This window comes from Hypanus sabinus, chromosome 6 (genome assembly GCF_030144855.1).
Source record: "Hypanus sabinus isolate sHypSab1 chromosome 6, sHypSab1.hap1, whole genome shotgun sequence".
Lineage (NCBI taxonomy): Eukaryota > Metazoa > Chordata > Chondrichthyes > Myliobatiformes > Dasyatidae > Hypanus > Hypanus sabinus.
In genome coordinates, this window is record NC_082711.1 from 24524145 (window position 1) to 24544149 (window position 20005).

Genomic DNA, 20005 nt, shown 5'->3' on the forward strand with positions numbered 1-20005 from the left:
TATGGGTTTGTGAAAGGGAAAATGAATGTTTGGTATATATACAGTTTTATGATGCATTAATCTAAAGGGGGAGGAAATGTCATATATGGATCTATTTCGTTTAAAGCAATGTCCCCACCCCCTCAGCACTTCGTATTGATCTGTTGTCTGTGCATGCGCTGTTGTCCACCTATGCACATTATTCTCTCTCTCTCACTGCAATGTGAATACACCAGTTAAAGCCATCTTCTGTGCATGTGCTTTTATTTTAAATATATATATATATATATATATATATATATTTGTACACAGACACAAGAGTAGTAAATTTGATTAGACGTTGGATTTGTGGGAGAAGCCAGAGACTGGTAGCAGAGGGTTGCATCTCTGACTGGAGGCCTGTGACTAGTGTTGTGCCGCATGGAGTAGTACTGGGACCTTTGTTGATTGTCATCTATATCCATTATCTGGGTGACAATGTGGTCAGCTGGATCAGCAAATTTGCGGATGACACCAAGACTGGGGGTGTAGCGGACAGTGAGAAAAGCTATCATGACTTGCAGAGGGATGGGCATCAGCTGGAAAAATAGGCTGAAACATGACAGGTGGGATTTAATGCAGACAAGTGCGAGGTTTTGCACTTCAGTAGAACTAACCAGGGTAGGCCCTACACAGTGAATGGTAGAGCACTGAGGAGTGCTTTGTGGTAGGACAAAGGGATCTGGGAATGCAGGTCTATAGTTCATTGAAAGGGGCGTCACAGGTGGATAGGATAATAAAGAAAGCTTTTGGCACATTGGCCTTCATGAATCAATGTATTGAGTACAGGAGATGGGATGTTACGTTAAAGTTGTATTAGAAATTCAAAGGTTCGAACCTTTGAAGTTGCATTAGAAATTCATGAGGTTTAATTTAAAGTATTTTGTGCAGTTTTGGTCACCTGCCTACAGGAAAGATGTAAACAAGGTTGAAAGGATGCAGAGAACATTTACAATGATACTGCTGGGACTGGAGGACCTGAGTTACAAGGTCTGTCCTGGTTTTGTGCTGTACTTGTCTATGACTCTTACGTGGACCGGAGCATGTGCAACCGCACCCCTTCCTGAAGTCAAGGTTTTTGTCAAGACATCATTTTACAAAACTCTCTATCCCCTTCCGGTACTCCAATTCATCATTATATGAGTTACGGCCCACTACAGTGTCATCATCTGCAAACTTGTACATGGAGTTAGAGCAGAATCTGGTCACATAGTCATGAGTGAATGAAGAATAAAGTAGGGGGGCTAAGAATGCAACCTTGTGGAGCACCGGTGTTTAGAACAATTGTGGTGAAAGCTTTGCTATATATCCTTACTAATTATGGTCTGTTGGTCATGAAGTCAACGATCCAGTTGCAGAGAGAGGCATTTACTCCCAGGGTCCAGGGTTTGGTGATGAGTTCACTTGGAATTATAGTGTTGAAATCAGAGTTGTAGTCAGTAAACAAAAGGCTGACATAGGTGTCTTTAGACCATAAGATTGTAAGATATAGGAGCAGATATGGGCCATTTGGCCCATTGAGTCTTTTTCAACATATCATCATCGCTGATCCAACATGCTTCTCAGCCCAAACCTCTTGACTTCTCTCCATATCCCCTCATGCCCTGCCCAATCAAGAATCCATCAACCTCTGCCTTAAATATACATGAAGTCTTGGCCTCCATTTGGCCTCCTCCTGTGGCAAAGAATTCCACAAATTCACCAATTTCAGGCTAAGAATTTCCACCTCAGCTTCTTTCAAAAAGGACATCCTCATCCACTCTATCAAGGCCTTTCAACATTTAATAGGTTTCAATTAGGTCACCCCTCATTCTTCAGAATTCTAGCGAATAGTGGCCCCAAAGCCATCAAGCCTTTTTCATATGACAAGTCATTCAATCATAGAATCACTTTTGTGAACCTCCTTTGAACTTTCAGCACATCCTTTCCAAGATGAGGGACCTAAAGCTGCTCACAATGCTCCAAGTGAGGACTCACCTGCACTTTACAGTCTCAACATTACATCCTTGCTTTTATATTCTAGTCTTCTTGAAATGAATGCTAACATTGCATTTGCCTTCCTCACCACAGACTCAACCTGCAAATTAACCTTCAGGGAATCCTGCACAAGGACTCCCAAGTCTCTTTTTTTTTGTTGTATTTTCTCTCCATTTAGAAAATAGACAACGCTTTTGTTTCTTCTACTGAAGTGCATGGCCATACCCTTCCCAACATTGTGTTCCATCTGCCATTTCTTTGCTCATTCTCCTAATTTGTCTAAGTTCTTTGGTAGGTTCTCTACTTCCTCAAAACTACCTGCCCCTCTACCTATTTTCATATCATCTACAAACTTTGCAACAAAGCCATCAATTCCATCATCCAAATCATTAACGTACAAAATAAAAAGAATTAGTCCAAACGCAAAGCCCCATGGAACACCACTGGTCACCAGCAGCCAGCCAGAAAAGGCTCCCGTTATTCCCACTCTGCCTCCTGGCGATCAGCCGCTGTTTTTTCCATACTAGAATCTTTTCTCTGATACCATGGGCTTGTAGCAGCTTGTCAAAGGCCTTCTGAAAATCCAAGTACATAACATCACCCCGATTCTCCTTTTACTTTCTCGATGTTCCATAGATTAGACAAATGTAGGTCCTGGGAGACAGCGTTCTTTGACTTGTTTTGGCGGTAGGTGAACTGCAATGGGTTGAGGTTGTCCGTAAGGTTAGAGTTAATGCATGCCATGACCAGCCCTTTGAAGAATGCCTGATTCACTGGGCAGTAGTCATTTAGGTAACTTACCTTATTTTTCTTAGGTACTAGGATGACAGTAGTCCTCTGAAAGCAGAAGGAAGCTGCAATTTAAAGCGAAGAGTGGTCAAATATTTCTGCAAGTAGCTCCACCAACTGATCTACACATAACCTAAGGACGGAGCCAGGGATACCATCCAGGCTAAATTTTTTTCATGGGATCACCTCTGGAAGATTGTCCTTTCTGGGAACATTGTTGTACCCTGTCAACAAAGAATGGAGCAAATCTATGTAAATAAATAAAAGGAAACTGTGGTGGTATTGGTATCAGGGCAGTAACGTAGTGGGTAGCGTAACATTGTTACACCACCAGTAATGCGGTCTATCACTGTAAGGTGTTGGACATCCTCCCAGTGACCACATGGGTTTCCTCTTGGTGCTCCTCTTTCCTCCCACATTCCAAAGATATAGCGAGGGATAGTGAGTTGTGGGCAAATGTGCTGTATGAATTGATGTGTTTGTTAGCATTACTAAGCTGTAGTTGCCCCCAGCTCTTCCTCTGACTGTGTGGTCATTGATGCATATGATATGAGGCCACCCTCAGGGTAGAGTAATGACACCTTATATTCTGTCTGGGTAGCCTCCAACGTGGTGGCATGAATAGCAATTTCTCCTTTCAGTAAAATTCTATTCCCACCCCTCCCCTTTCTTCTATTCCCCAGTCTAACCTCTTACCTCTTCTCACCTCCCTATTAGATTCCCCCTGGGTCCCCTCCTCCTTCCCTTCATCCTATGGTCCATCTCCTCTCCTATCAGACATCTTCCACCCCAGCCCTCCATCTTTCCTACCCAACTGGCTTCACCCATCACCATCAAGCCAGTCTGTGTCACCCCCACCCCACCTTTTTATTCTGGCATCTTCCCCCTTCCTTTCCCGTCCTGAAAGAGGCTCTCTGCCTGAAATGTCGACTGTATTAATTTCGACCTGCTGAGTTCCTCCAGCACTCTGTGTCTTGTTCTGGATTTCCAGCATCTGCAGACTTTCTCATGTTTAACATCTCTCTGTATCTTACAATGTTTCACTGCAAATATGACAAATAAACTCATATTTAAATCTTTTTTAACTGGTTTATCATCACATGTACTGAGTACTGTGGGAAAACTTTGTTGCCGTGTCACCCTGTTGGTGTACTTATACCACGCACAAGTACACAAATGCAGCATAAAGAAATCAGAAGGCAGAATATTGTGATATCCATTACAGAGAAAGTGCAGTGCAGGTAATCAAATAAAGTACAAGGGTCATGACAGTGTAAAATTTGAGATCAAGGGTTCGTCGTTACTGTATGAGCTCTGTTTAAGTGTTATACCAGCGGGATGGTAAGTGTTATTGAGCTTGGTAGTATGCACTGTCAAACTTTGAACTTTCCATCCCATGGGAGAGCAGAGAATTGGGGTGGGGGCAGGATGGGTCTTTGCTTACGTTGGCTGCCTTCTACGTGAAACATTGTCGCTGGAAAGCTACCATCTATCATCAGGGACCCCCACTACCCAAGACATGCTTTCTTCCCACTGCTGCCATCAAGAAGGTGGTACAGGAGCCTCCGGACTGACACCACCATGTTCAGGAACAGTTATTACCTCTCAACCATCAGGCTCTTTCACCAAAGGGGAAAACTTCACTCAACTTCACTTGCCCCATCATTGAAATGTTCCCGCAACCTATGGACTCACTTTCAAGGACTCATTTATTTATTTTTTTTATTTCTTTTTGTATTTGCAGCCATTGTTGACTTTCGCATACTGGTTGAATACCCAAGTGAGTGCAGTCTTTCATTGATTCTATTATGGTTATTATTCTATTATGGATTTATTGAGAATGCCGCATTTTAACCCTTTTCAAAGAGATCACATCAATGAAACCAAATATCAGGAGCGATAGATGACAACCTTGCACAGTTTTAGAATCAGAAACCAGAAACATTATTCTCCTACTGTTTCCAGAATAATTGTTTTGATCTTGCTGGGATTTGAAATATTAACATGAGAATCTTGATAAAATCAGCAGCAGCATAACTTACAGCTGTACTTGGAGCTGCATTGTCACTGCCTCTGCAATGAGAGCTTGGAGCTTAAGCAGAATGAATAAGCAATTTGGGTCTACAAGTGTTCCCTTTTCATAACTGAGGAAGTTGTATAGCTTCACTGTAACAAAGTGCATGTGTCAGTCAGCTTTTATGAATGATGGGCTTTTGAATTTATTTCTACTCACAAACTGGAGACAGTTCTATCTATACCAGTATATGTGGTCCATCCTTAATTGCCATGAACTGATGAAGCTATTTAAAGTCAATGACTTTGGTGACAATAGATTCATATAGTGCAACATACCTAGGAGCTGGAGGAACTCAAGCAGCAACTTTGGAAGGAAATGGACATTCAATGTTTCAGGCTGGGACCCTTCCTCAGGACTGAAAAGAAAGAGGGACGATAGCCAGTCTAAAAAGGTGTGGAGAGAAGCGGAGCAGGAGAATATGCTCCAGATTTCCACAATCTGGAGTCCCTTGTGTCTCCATATAGAGGTGAGACCAGATAAGAGTGACTGATTTCTCTTCCTGAAGAACATCAGTGAACTGGCAGGGTTTTACAACTTGCTAATAATGTGACCCATTGCTAGTTAATTGGTATGTTGGTTTATCATTCACACAGGTATTGAGGAATAATGAGTAACTTTGTTTTGCACACCATCCAAACAGGTCATCTCATTACAACAATGCGTTGAGGTAGTACAAGGGAAAACAATACCCGAATGCAGAAGATAGTGTTACAGTTTCAGAGCAAAATTGTAGGCACACTATAAGGCGCAAGGCCATAATGCAGTAGGTTAGGAGGTCACAAGTCCATCTCATCATTCAGGATGCTTTCTATGGTGAATCAATAAAATTTGGTGAGACTCAAAGGGGACATGCCAAATTTCTTTAGCCTTGTGAGGAAGTAGAAATGTTAATCAGAATCAGGTTTAATATCAGCAGCATACTCTCATGAAATTTATTAATATATATTATTAAAGAGTTAAATTAAACAAGTAGTGCAAAAATACACATAAAATAGTGAAGTCGTCTTCCGGGGTTCAATATCTATTTAGAAATTGGATGGCAGAAGGGAAGAATCCGCTCCTGAATCATTGTGTGTGCACCTTCAGGCTTCTTTGTACCTCCTTCCTGATGTTAGCACTGAGAAAAGGGCATGTCCTGGGTGATGGGAGTCCTTAATGGTGGATGTCACCTTTTTGAGACATCACTCCTTGAAGATATCCTGAATACCAGACTCGTGATGGAGCTGACTAATTTTACAACTCTCAGCAGCTTATTTCAATCCTGTGCAGTGGCACCCTCCCCCCCATACCAGGCAGTGATGCAGCCAGTCAGAATGTTCTCCACAGTACATCTGTAGAAGTTTTTGAGTGTTTTAGTTGACAAAATTCTAATAAAATATAGCTGCAATCTTGCCTTCTTGATAGCTGCATCAATATATTGCGTCCAGGTTAGGTCCTCAGAGATATTGACACTCAGGAACTTGAAATAGCTCACTTTCTCCATTTTTGATCTCTCTGAGGACTGTTGTGTGCTCCCTCATCTTATCCTTTCTGAAGTCCACAATCAGTTCTTTGGTCTTACTGACGTGGAGTGCAAGGTTGTTGCTGTGACACCGCTCAACTAACTGGTATATCTTGATCCTGTAAGCCTGCTTGTCACCATCTGAGATTCTGCCATTGATGATTGTATCATCATCATAGATGGCATCTGAACAGTGCCAAGTCACACAGTTCTGGATGTGGAGACAGTAGAGCGGTGGGATAAGCAAACATCCCTGTGGTGCGACAGTGTTAATCGTCAGCAAAGTGGAGATGTTATTTCCAGTCCGCACAGATTGTGGTCTTCTGGTTAGGAAGTCAAGGATCCACTTGCAGAGGGAGGTACAGAGGCCCAGGTTCCTGAGCTTTTCAATCAGAATTGTAGGAATGATGGTGTTAAGCACTGAGCTGTGGTCAACAAACAGTATTCTGACATAGGCATTTGTTTTGTCCAGTTGATCAAAGGCCGCATGGAGAACCAAAGAGATTGCGACCACTGTAGACCTATTGCGGCAATAAACAAATTGTAGTGGGTCCAAGTCATTCATCAGGCAGGAGTTTATTCCATCCATGACCAACCTCTCAAAGCATTTCATCACCACAGATGTGACAGTAGTCATTAAGGCAGCTCACCCCATTCTTCTTAGACACTGGTCTAATTGTCGCCTTTTGAAGTAGGTGAGAACATCCACCTGTAGCACTGAGAGATTGAAAATGACTTTCAGTACCCCTACCAGTTGGTTGGCACAGACTTTCAAAGTCTTACCAGGTATTCCACTGGGGCCTGTCGCCTTGCGACGTATCCCCCTCTTGAATGACAGCCGGATGCCAGCCTCTGAAACAGGCATCACAGAGTTACTGGGTGCTGCCAGGATCCTCATAGTTGTGTTTTTATTCTCCCTTTCAAAGCGAGCGTATGGTAAGTACACTTGATAATGGTGTAACAGTGGCTCAGTGTATCATTTCCTCTGGTCCTACAAGTGATATGATGGTAGTAATTCAGCAGGCCAGGCAGCATCTAGGAAAAGAGTACAGTTGACATTTCAGGCCAAAACATTGACTGTACCCTTTTCCATAGATGCTGCCTGGCCTGTTGAGATCCTCATGCGTTGTGTGTGTGTTGCTCTAACTTCCAGCATCTGCAGATATTCTCCTGTTTGTGATGGTAGTAATTATTTAGGGATTGTTTCAGGCTGACTTGGTTAGAATCCTCCAAGTGATGGAGAAGGCATCAGGATGTGCTGTTTCATTTATGTCAATTACATTGCTCAGTTCATCTAGAGCCTGTTTTTCACTGGCCTGGTTGGACCAGGTGAGGCTATTGGTTCAAGTCACTCCAAGGAACTTGAAGCTCTCAACCCTCTTGACATCAGTGCAGTTGATGGACACAGGACATAGGCACTACCCCCTCCCCCTTGCTGAAGTCACTGACCAGCTCTTTTGTTTGCCTGATACTAAGGGAAGGATGTCATGATACAACATTACTACACTCCACCTCCTTCCTGTACTCCAACTCATCATCATTTGAGCTTCGGCCCACTGCGGTGGTGTCACCTTGCAAACTTGAAGACAGTAGAGCAGAGTCTGGCTACCAAGACATGAGTCATGACATCCAGTTACAAACTCTAATTAGAATCTCTAATTCGAGACTGCTCAAGTTCTTGAAACATAATTTCCCTAAGTCCCATGGTGAGCTTCAAACTCACATCTATGGATCAATGCCAACTCGTCCAGTAACTTCACCATGACACTAACTACAGCTTTACGGACAGGGAAACCACAGTTTGAAGTTTCACCCCAAGATAAAAGATGCCACGCTTTCACTCAATTTAAAAGATTCATCAATAAAGCTAATTATAAGATTGCACAGCATCACTTTCATGCAAATGATATTGAAGGATAGGTACTGTCTGTTTGTCAAAGCACAAGATGACATTAAAAGCATCAGTCAAAGTGTTGTGTGGGTTATAATGCTTTGCTGTTTCAGTGCGGCATCATATCGGATATTCCAGATTTTTCACTTTTTTTTAAATCTGCATGCTACAAAATTTATGTTGTTACTAATTTGTGTTGCAGATTATTATATCATTTCCATAAAGGGTCTACCTTCAAAGCTTTCTGTGAGATTCTAAGCACTGGGCTCAGGTGGTAATCATTTATAATGAAGTTCTCAGTGAATTGTTCACAGAGGTTAAGCTCATCTCCATCAAACCACCAACACTGAGACAAAGTGGAATATTAAAAAGCCCATAAAATAATTAACTCTTTACTCACCAGAGGATGAGAGAACCTGTTGTGGTCCAGGAAGAATGCAATTAACTTCCACATTCAGCAAGTTTCAGAAGCTTTTCTGTCAAGTCTGATAAAATTGAATGAGGTTTTTTTTAATGTTGAATTTGTATAAGACCATAAGAAATTGGAGCAAAATTAGCCTCTTTGGCCCATTGAGTCTGCCCTGTCATTCCATCATAAGCATGACGTATGAGAATAAGTTGACTGAATGGCCTTTTCTCCTTGGAGTGACGGGGGAAGAAAGGTGACCTGGTAAGAGGTGTATAAGATGATGAGAGGCATTGATTGTGTGGATAGCCAGAGGCTTCTTCCCAGGGCTGAAAAGGCCAACACGAGGGAGTATAGTTTTAAGGTGCTTGGAAGTAGGTACAAAGGGGATGTCAGAGCAAGTTTATCCCCACACAGAGAGTGGTGGGTGTGTGGAATACATTGCCAGTGATGGTAGTAGAGGCAGATGCAATAGGGTCTTTTGAGAGACTCTTAGATAAGTACATGGAGCTTAGAAAAATAGAGGGCTATGTGCTAGGGAAATTCTAGGCAGCTTCTAGAGTAGCCCACAATATTGTGGGCTGAAGATAACATAGATTTCTATGTTCTATGTTAATTTACTATCCATTGATCAAGATAGTCTATAAAAACAGCAGCTTGGCATGCAATATGAGCATCCCCTCAGATGTTGGCATGTGGCCTAGTGGATAAGGCATCGGTCTAGTGACCTGAAGGTCACTGGTTCGAGCCTCAGCTGAGGTGGTGTGTTGTGTCCTTGTGCAAGGCACTTAACAACACAATGCTCTGTGACAACACTGGTGCCAAGCTGCTTGGGTCCTAGTGCCCTTCCACAACATCGGTGGCGTGGAGGCTTGCAGCTTGGGCAACTGCTGGTCTCCCATACAACCCTGCCCAGGCCTGCACCCTGAAACCTTCCAAGGTGCAAATCCATGGTCTCACGAGACTAACAGTTGCCTATTCTCTCCTATTCTATCCCCTCAGAACTAATTAATAAGCTTCAAGATCTTGGCCTCAATACCTCCTTGCACAATGGACCATCAATTTCTTCACTTGCATACACTAGTCAGTTTGCAGACACCACCAGGCTGTGTGCTTCGCCCTCTGCTCTACTCACTTTATACTTATAACTGTGAGGCTATGCACAGCTCCAACACCATATTTAAGTTTGCCAACAACACCACTGTCGAAGGCAGAATCTAAGGTAGTGATGAATCAGCTTATAGGAGGGAGATTGAAAATCTGACTAAGTGGTGCCACAACAATGACCTCTCACTCAATGGCAGCAAGTCCAAGGAGCTGATTATTGACTACAGGAGGAGGGAACCGGACATTCATTAGCCACTCCTCATCGATGGAATCAGGGGTGGAGAGGGTCAGTAACTTCAAATTCCTCAATGTTATCACTTCAGAGGACCTGTCAGAGGACCTGTCCTATGCTCAGTTCTTCAGTGCTATTATGAAGAAAACCAAAACTGCTTCAAGATGTCAGCAGTGAACACCATGATCGATGAGGACACCCAGCAGACTACCTCTTTTACTTTTTTTAATTCCACTCATGCAGAGCTCGTTAACTTCACCAACTTTGCCTCAACTTCGCCCTGCCCTAAGATTTACCTGGTCCATTTCCAACACCTCTCTCCCCTTTCTCGATCTCTGTCTCTAACCCTGGAAACAGTTTATTCACTGATCTTTTATAAACCCACTGATTTTCACAAGTACGTGGACTATACCTCTTCCTACCCTGTCACTTGTAAAAATGCTGTCCCTTTCTCTCAGTTCCACCGTCTCCACTGCATCTCCTCTCCCAATGAGGCTTTTCATCCCAGAACTAAGGAGATGTCGTCCTCCTTCAAAGAAAGGGGCTTCCCTTCCCCTCCCATGAATGCTGCCCTCACCCACGTCCCTTCCATTTCATGCACATCTGCCCTCACCCTATCCATCCAGTTCTACATAAGGAGCAAAAAGCTGCTCACGGTACTCAAAGTGGGGTCTGACAAATTCCTTATAAATTTTCAGCATTACACCCTTCCCTTTATATTCTAGTCCTCGCAAATTAAATTCTTACATTGCATTTGCATTTCTTACCACTATAAGTTGTGTAAGACATACAAGATGTTGGTGTGGCCAAAATTTGAATATTGTGAGCAGCTCTGGTCAACTACAAGAAAAATATCAATAAGATTGAAATAGTGCAGAGAAAATTTATAAAGGTTGAATAGGTTAGGTTGAATTTTTCCTTAGAAGAATGAGGGGAGATTTGATAGTGAAGGGTTTAGATAGGGGAAATGCAAGCAGGTTTTTTCCACTGAGATAAAGTTAAAAGGTGCAAAGTGAAACATTTAAGAAGAATATGAGCGTCAGCTTCTTCACTCTGAAGCTGCCAGTGGATGCGGGTTCGATTTCAACATTTAGGAGAAGTTTGCATAACTACAAGTGGGGGAGTAGTGGAGGGCTATGGTCCAGATGCAAGTCAATGGGATTCAGAGGAATAATAGTTCAACACAGACTGTACTGTAGTATTCTATGATTCTACAGAAGAAACCAATGGCACAACGGTTTTAGTAGCAGCATGTGGATGAAATTGGCACGGAGGCAGAAAGCGGTGAGTTATGACTGGAGGAACATGGTTGTGGTGCAAAGCTAATAGTCCAGCAGCCTAGAAGTGCTGTTTTTAAGACATTGCTGTGTAGCTTTGGCTCTATGGCTGGAGTCATTGTCTTGCTGGAAAACAAACTTCTCCCAAGTCACAGTTCTCATGCAGACTGCATCAGGTTTTCCTCCAGGATTTCCCTGTATTTTGCTGCATTCATTTTACCCTCTACCTGCACAAGCCTTCCAGGGTCTACTGCAGTGAAGCATCGCCACAGCATGATGCAGTCACCACCGTGATTCATGATAGGGATGGTGTGTTTTTGATCACGTGCATTGTTTGGCTTACACCAAACACAGCAATTAGCCTGTTGGCCTAAAAGCTCAATTTTGCTTTCATCAGACCATAGAACTTTCTTCCAGCTGCCTTCAGAGTCTCCCACATGCCTTCTGGCAAATTCTAGCAGAGATTTCATGTGTTTTTTTTTCAAAAGTGGATTTCTCTTTGCCACTCTCCCATAAAGCTGTGACTGGTGAAGCACCCGGGCAACAGTTGTATATGCAGTCTCGCCCACCTCAGCCATTGAAGCTTGTAACTCCTCCAGAGTTGTCACAGGTCTCTTGGTGGCCGCCCTCACTCGTCCCCTTCTTGCACGGTCACTCAGTTTGAGGACAGCCTGCTCCAGGCAGATTTACAGCTGTGCCATATTCTTTCCATTTCTTGGTAATCGACTCCAAAGGAATCTTGTATCCATCTCCTGACTTGTGCTTTTCAATAACCTTTTTGTGAAGTTATTTGGAGTATCCTTTTGCCTTCATGGTATAGTTTTTAACCAGGATGCTGACTCACCGGCAGTGGGCCCTTCCAGACACAGGTGTATTTTCACTGCAATCAATTGAAACACTGACTGCACACAGGTGATCTCCATTTAACTCATTATGTGACTTCTAAGTCCAATTGGCTGCATTTGATTTAATGATTTGGCAAGTCATATTAAAGGAGGTAGTGAATACTTATGCAATCAATTATTTTATGTGTTTATATTTGTAATGAACTTAAATCACTTTGTAAAGATCTGTTTCCACTTGGACATGAAGGAGTCTTCTTCTGTTGATCAGAGTCAAACATAGCCAAATTAAATCCTTAAATCCACTGTGATTCAATGTTGTAAAACAATAAAATATGAAAACTTCCAAGGAGGGGTTGAATGCTTTTTATACAAACTGTATGTCTATTAAATTGTTAGTGCAAGTAAGCAGTGCAAAAAAAACCACAAAGATAAAACATAGTGAGGTAGTGTTCATGGGTTCAATGTCGAAAGCTCATCAAAGGAGCAGTGAAATGTAAAATATATTGTTGGCAATGATGATCACATAAACAACTGGCTTGCTGGAACATATAAAGGCTTAATGTCATTCAGAGGAGGAAATCTTCCCACCTTGGCCTATGTATGACATCAGCTCCTCCCTATGAGGGAAAATTAGTAGAGGAATGAATGAAATTGCTCTGTGAGCTAGCATCGACATGACGGACTGAAATGCCTCTTGCTATGTCAAAAGGAAAAATGGAAATATAGTTGATCCTGATACAGCCTAGTAACCTGCTAGTTGTATTGTTCCTACAGCAATTGAATAGAATTGTACTGCAGCAGTTTAACAAGGTGGATCAACACCACCTTCTTGAATAGGAGATGAATAATTAACAAGATAAATAAAATAGCAAATAAACAATAATCATTTACATAAACACAAAAGATCCTGCAGATGTTCGAAATCCAGAGTAACACATACAAATAGCTGGAGGAACTCAGCAGGCCAGCAGCATATTGGAGAGGAATAAACAATTGATATTCCAGACGAAGACCCTAGTTGTTAGTTATTTGTTAATTTGATAATTGTTAATTAGTCACAATGGTTTATCTTCAGAATCCATATTAGAACATCTGATAGATAGTGCAGTACTAAAATTTAGGAGGGTGAGGGGTGAGAGTCTATCCAGGCATCACAGTATGGAGCAGGTGAGCTGCAAGGAATCGGAACTGGTTTATTAATGCCACATAGTCATAAGAATATGACAGCAAAGAAATAGACCCTTCAGCCCATCTAGTCCATGTAGACCTGATTTTCTGTCTAGTCCCATCTACCTGCACTCAGACCATACCCCTCCAAACCCCTTCTATCCAAACTTCACTTAAATGAAACTGCAGCCATCACCCTGAGTGAACAAGTTTCTTCTCAAATACCCCTTAAATGTTTTGCCTTTCTCGCTAAACACATGACCTCTATTTCTAGTCTCACCCAACCTGATGAGAAAAAGCTTGCTTGCATTCACCTTATCTATACCTCTCATAATTTTGTTTTCCTCACAATGATCTCCCCTCATTTTCCTGTGCTGTAGGGTAAAAGACCTAACTAATTCAACATTTCTCTACTGTTGCTATATTCCACACATCAACCTATTCAATCTTCTCACCACCAAGGTGCAGTGAAAAGCTAGTCTTGAATACAGATCAAATCCCTAAACACGAACCACTTCTGTGTTGCACTGTGTTGTTCCAAGATGGTGACTTCTTGTGCCAAGATGAGGCCACCCTTAGGGTGGAGGAACAGCACCTGATACTCCTTCTGGGTAGCCTCCAGCCTGATAACATGAATATCAATTTCTCCTTCTGGTAAGAAGTTTCTCCCCTTCTCCTCCCCTCTTCTTCCATTTCCCGCTCTGGCCTTTTACCTCTTCACACCTGCCTATTACTTTCCTCTGGCTCCCCTCATCCTTCCCTCTCTCCTGTGGTCCACTCTCCTCTCCTTTCAGATTCCATCTTCTTGAGCCCTTTACCTTTCTCATTCATTTTCACCTATCGCCTTCTAACTAGCCTCCTTCCACTCCACCCACCATTTTATTCTAGAATATTCCCCCTCCCTTCTCAGTCCTGAAGAAAGGTCTTGGTCCAAAACATCGACTGTTCATTCACTTCCATGGATGCTGCCTGACCTGTTGAGTTCCTCCAGCATTTAGTGTGTGTTGCTTAGTACTGTGTGTTTATTTTTATTTATTTTATTGTAGAGATACAGCACGGTAATAGGCCCTTCCAGCCCAATGAACCCACGCCACCTAGTTACACCCACATAACCAATTAACCTACTAACCAGTACGTCTTTAGATTGTGGGAGGAAACCAGAGCACCTGGAGGAAACTCACACAGTCACAGGAGGAATGTAGTGGCATACATTACAATACAATACAGTGGCAGGAACAGAACCCAGACCACCGGCACTACATTGCACTAACCACTCCACTACTGTGCCAAGAGGCCATAATAAATTTGCCGAATTTATTCCTCAAACAGGATTAAATTCTAGAATTTTTAGTACTTACACGACCATCAATTGGCCTAAAAAGGGTGTACACTATCTTACCACTCAAGCAGGATTAAATTCTAGAATTTTTAGTACTTACATGGCCATCAATTGGCCTAAAAAGTGTGTACACTATCTTACCACAGACAGAAACTGATTGGGCATGTTTCTGCTGGTTACATTGGTCTCAAGCTAATTTACGCAACAGGAACCAGACTGAATTTGAAACCTCATCAGTTTTCATTAAATTAATAACATAAGATTTACAACCTGAATGGTGTAAGTGGAAAAATATCCCCAGATGTCAAATTGCCAATTGGCGGACACAGCAGGCTCTTGCAATGATGCACATGTCATTATATAATTCTGTGACAGGATGTTGTCAGAAACTCAGCCACTGGGGAACAGTAAAGGGCTCAGGGAAAAGAAAGACAGCTTTGTCATGTAGATGCTAATGCATCAAGAATAGCTGTCTAACCTTTCCTATATGCCTGCTCATTTGCCGATTAGCAGTCTCGAAGAAAACATTAATATTTTATCCCTTTCCAAGCCCTTTTACAAACTTTGAAATTCCTTTTCATAAAATGTGACATTTTCCTTTGACACTGGGATGAAATTGCATTCAACTTGCTTGATAGACTTCTTTGATGCACAATGTCTCAACTGCGGCAACATTGTTGGATGAACAAAAGGCGGCCTCAAATTCTACAAGACTGTGTATAATTATTAAATAATTGTTCTTTATAAAATTATAGATTCTCTGCCATAAATCATGGTATTTATGGCCAATCAACTGGTTTTGGAATTAAGTCCTTTTGTTCAATTTATTCACAGCAGGCTCCCACTAGCGATAGTGACCTTCACCAGAAAAACTACTTTTATTCAGTACAATTACAATCATAAAGTCATAGTGCCATACCGCCCAGATCCAGGCCCTTTGGCCCATCAATGTTGATGCCAACAATCAAGTACTTTTAGTTACGCAAAATGATGAGCAATAAAGATGGTGAAAGTGCAAGCAGACTTTTCCATTGAGGTTGGGTGAGACTAGGATTAGACGCCATGGGTTAAAGGTGAAAGGTGGAATGTTTGGAGGGAATACGAGAAGGAACTTCTTCACTTAAAGAGTAGTGTGTGGAATGAGCTGCCAGGGGAAGTGGTGAACTCAGGTTCAATTTCAACTTTTAAGAGAAGTTTGGATAATTACATGGATGAGAGGGGTATGGAGGGCTATGGTCCAGGACAGGTCAATGGGACTAGATTCCAGTGGTTGGTAAATTGATGGAGAAGATCCTGAGAGGCAGGATTTATGTAGGAAGCTGCTGAAAGTTGTGTGAAAAGCATTGAACTGATGGCAGACACTAGGAGGCCAGAGAAATCATCTTGTACAAAGGCAAGTTACAGCTCGTAGTAGAGGCAGGCCAGAGAGACGTAAGATCTTGCTCAATGCAGGATAATAGACTCATCTTAGGGTAATGGAAGAGAAAAAAATCTCATGAGGTGATTGTTTTGGGAATGTATTCTTCTTCATAAGCAATTATTTGAGGAACAAATTGCTCCAATTCATTACTAAAGAGTGGAATTTGCCTGTATGTGAGTCCTTTTAACACAGGACACACCAGCTAAACACGGGGTGTACAGAGGAAGATCTTGGGACTGGAGACCAAAGTTCCACTACGTATAGACCAAACAGACACAGACACGCACATACTCACACTCGTATGCACACAGACACACAGAAGGTGGTGAATCTGTGGAACTCATTGCCACAGATGGCTGTGGTGTCCAATTCATTGGGTATATTTAAAGCAGAGGTTGATAGGATCTTGATTAATAAGAGTGTCAAAGGTTATGAGAAGGCAGGAGAATGGGGTTGAGAGTGATAATAAATCAACCATGATCGAATGGTGCAGCAGACTGTGAGCCAAATTGTTTAATTCAGTTCCTACGTCATAGTCACATAGACACATCGTGTACACACTGACACACAAACTAGGAACATAGTCTTAATGGTCTGAAGGGCCTTCTGTGTGTTATCACAAGTACAAGATGTCCCCCAGAGATCACCTCCTCTGCTAAAGGAAATAAATTTCCAGTCTGACCATTCCAGTCCTCCCATGATATTATATACCAGGTCCCTGGATCTGTGAGGGAGCCGCGCTGACTGCTACACCATTATGGTATCCCGTAACACGCTGCAAATCAGCTACAAAACACTATCGTGGATGTTACATACAAAAATCACATAACTGCAAATCTTCCTTCTCATCTCCATTGCCAGGTATATCAGATCCAAACCCAGCCTGTAACCAGAGCCACATTGTTCAACAAAGACGTCGCCAGTTTATCAGGTGTTGGGTGGGAAAGGGCTCTTGGCATTGTTTGGAGGAGAGCACTGTGTCCCTCTCAGTCATCGCATCATTTTCTGCAAGCACAACGGATATCACTCCAGCACGCCATTTAATGATTTGAGAGTAATTTGTAACTGCCAAGATGTTTATGATACAATTTGTACAATTTCAGAGAGTGCAAAGTTCAGAAGCAGAACTAAGTTCCCTCTACTGGATATACAGTATTGGCATTTTGAGAAGGTTTTTTTGACATAGGGTGCCTCTTGTTAAATTGGACTACTATATTCCTCAAGAGTTTAATTAAGATGCATGCAAGGTGTTGCATTTTGCAAAGTCAAATCAAGGTAGGGCTTACAATGTGAATGTTGGGACCCTGGGGAGTGTTGTTAAACAGAGGGACCTTGGAGTTCTGGTACATGGTTCACTGCAAGTGGAGACATAGGTGGACAGGGCAGTGAAGGTTCATTGCATGCGGACTTTCATCAATCAGGGCATTAAGTATAGAAGGTAGAAAGTCGCAGTTTTGTACTAGTGTTTAGTTGTGGTCACCGTGCTATATGAAAGATGTTACTAAACTGAAAAGAGTGCAGAAAAGATGTTGCCACAATTCGAAAGACTGAGATACATTCTGTAGAGTGGTCGAGCAGGTTGGAGACTGAGAGGTGATCTTATGGAGGTGTATATGATCATAAGGTGCAAAGACAGAGTGAAGCAGTCTCCTTTTCAGAGCTGGAGAATTAAGAGCAAAAGACCACAGATTTAAAGTGAGAGGGGAGAGATTTCATAAGAACCTGAGGGATGACGTTTTACACAGAGCATGGCACGTATGTGGAAAAAGCTGCCAGAGGAGTGACTGAGGAAGACACATATTCAGTTTTTAAAAAACAGTTGCACAGATACATGTATCAGAAAAGGTTGAGAAGGATGTGGATCAAACACTGGCAAATAGGACCAACACAGATGGCATCTAGGTTGGCACAGATTAGTTGTACTGAAGGCCAGCTTCAGTGCTGTACCACTCTACTACTCAATGCAACCTGATCTGTTGAGTTTTTCCAGCATTTTCTGTTTTTATTTCAGATTTCCAGCTTCTAAAGGTTTTTTTTCCTTCTTGATTTTTTCTTTCATTTATAATTTGCAGAATGTGGGTCCCATTGATAAGGCCAACATTTATCGTCCATGCATTATGGCCTTAGGGTGATTTTCCAGGTGAACTGGTGTGTTACACCAGGGCATGAAATGACGTGACACCTTAGCTCAAGACTTGGCTGTATATCCACACCTGAAGGACAAGGGACACTCCTTTGATGATAACAATGTGCACATTTTGGACAGGAAGGACAGGTGGTTTCAAAGAGGGTTTAAAAAGCTATCTTTGTCAAACTGGAAAACCCATGCCTGAACAGAGGGGTTGGGGTACGAACATCTAACATCTGTGAAGTCCTAACGTCTCTACCCTAGCATCTCCACAATAGTTCATACCTCCACCCATGCAAAGATAGGACTAATGACCCTCACATTAACTCTAAAACTCTTAACGTGATTGTTACACCTTTAAACAACTTATAACTTATAAGTTTATAAGCCAAAAGACGACCTACCATGGATCAGAACTGAAGAAGCCTCTCGGATAAGTGGTGAAATGTCTCCTAGACAACACTGCAAGACCAGTTGCCTTGATTTACTACTACTTGATATGCAATGACCTACATGACTGAGAACCTTCATAGACGTACGGGGGGTGATCGATAACTTCATGGCCTAAGGTAGAAGGAGTCAATTTTAGAAAACCTAGCACATTTATTTTTCCTACATTTACACACTTAGTCCAGCGGTCATGGAGCATATGGATCCCTTCTTTGTAGAAGTCGGCGTCTTGTACCTCCAGAAGTGGTCCACAGCATAGGGTGATTGACAAGTTTGTGGCCTAAGATAGAAGGAGATGAGTTATTAACTTCAAACTTTCTGCATTTTCACTCAAAGAATTGAACTAAATGTGCATCTAACAAGAGCTGTATAACTCATCTCCTTCTACCTTAGGCCACAAGCTTATCAATCACCCTTCATACCTACTAACTGGTAGGTCTTTGGACTGGAGAATGGAACTGGAGAACTCAGTGTAAGCGCACATGTGCATGGAAAGAATGTACCAACTTTCTTACAGAGGGTGCTGGAATTGAACTCTGAACTCTGAACCCCTGAGCTGTTATAGCACCATGCTAACCGCTATGCTACTGTGAAAAGTTAAAGTTTAAGTTTGTCATGTTTGTAATTTAATGTACTGTTAATGTTTTTATTGTCTAGCTATATATGCGCTTTGCATTAAACAAACTTGAAAGTTTGCTCACCAAGTCCATGACCATCACACTAATCCCATTTTCTCTGTTTTCTCCTTTGCACATTCAAGATCCTCCTGGATTCTACCCCGCAGCCATAACTAGGGACCCATACCACCTGGCTCAGGAATGGTCACTAACCCTCAACCATCTGGCTTTTGAAGTAGAGGGGATAACTTCACTCACCCCATCAGTGAACTGTTCCCACTATGGACTCACTTTCAAGTACTCTTATCTCATGTTCTGATTACATTTTGCATATTTATTTATCATTATTATGTGTCTCTTTTTGTAAGTGCACAGTTGTTGTCTTTAGCAAGTTAGTTGCTTGTCCATCTTGTTAGAGATCCACCTTGATTCTGTAGTGTTCCTTTGTATTTACTATGAATGCACACAAGAAAATGAATCTCAGGACTGTACATGGAGACATCCATGTGCATTGATAATAAGTTTGTGCTTTGTAACCAACTGGTTAGTATTACTGTCTAGCTAGGAATTTGAGTTTTACATACCTGGGCTCACTATGGCAACTGTGGCTCAGCTGATCACTCCCTGGCTTCTGAATGAACTAGCTGTGGGCTTGAACATTATTTCCGAGACACAAGAGCACAATTCTACGTGAGGGAATGCTGCACCATCAAATAAACCATCACTAAATTAAAGCTGAAAACAGCAGGAAAGGGGGAGAAGCA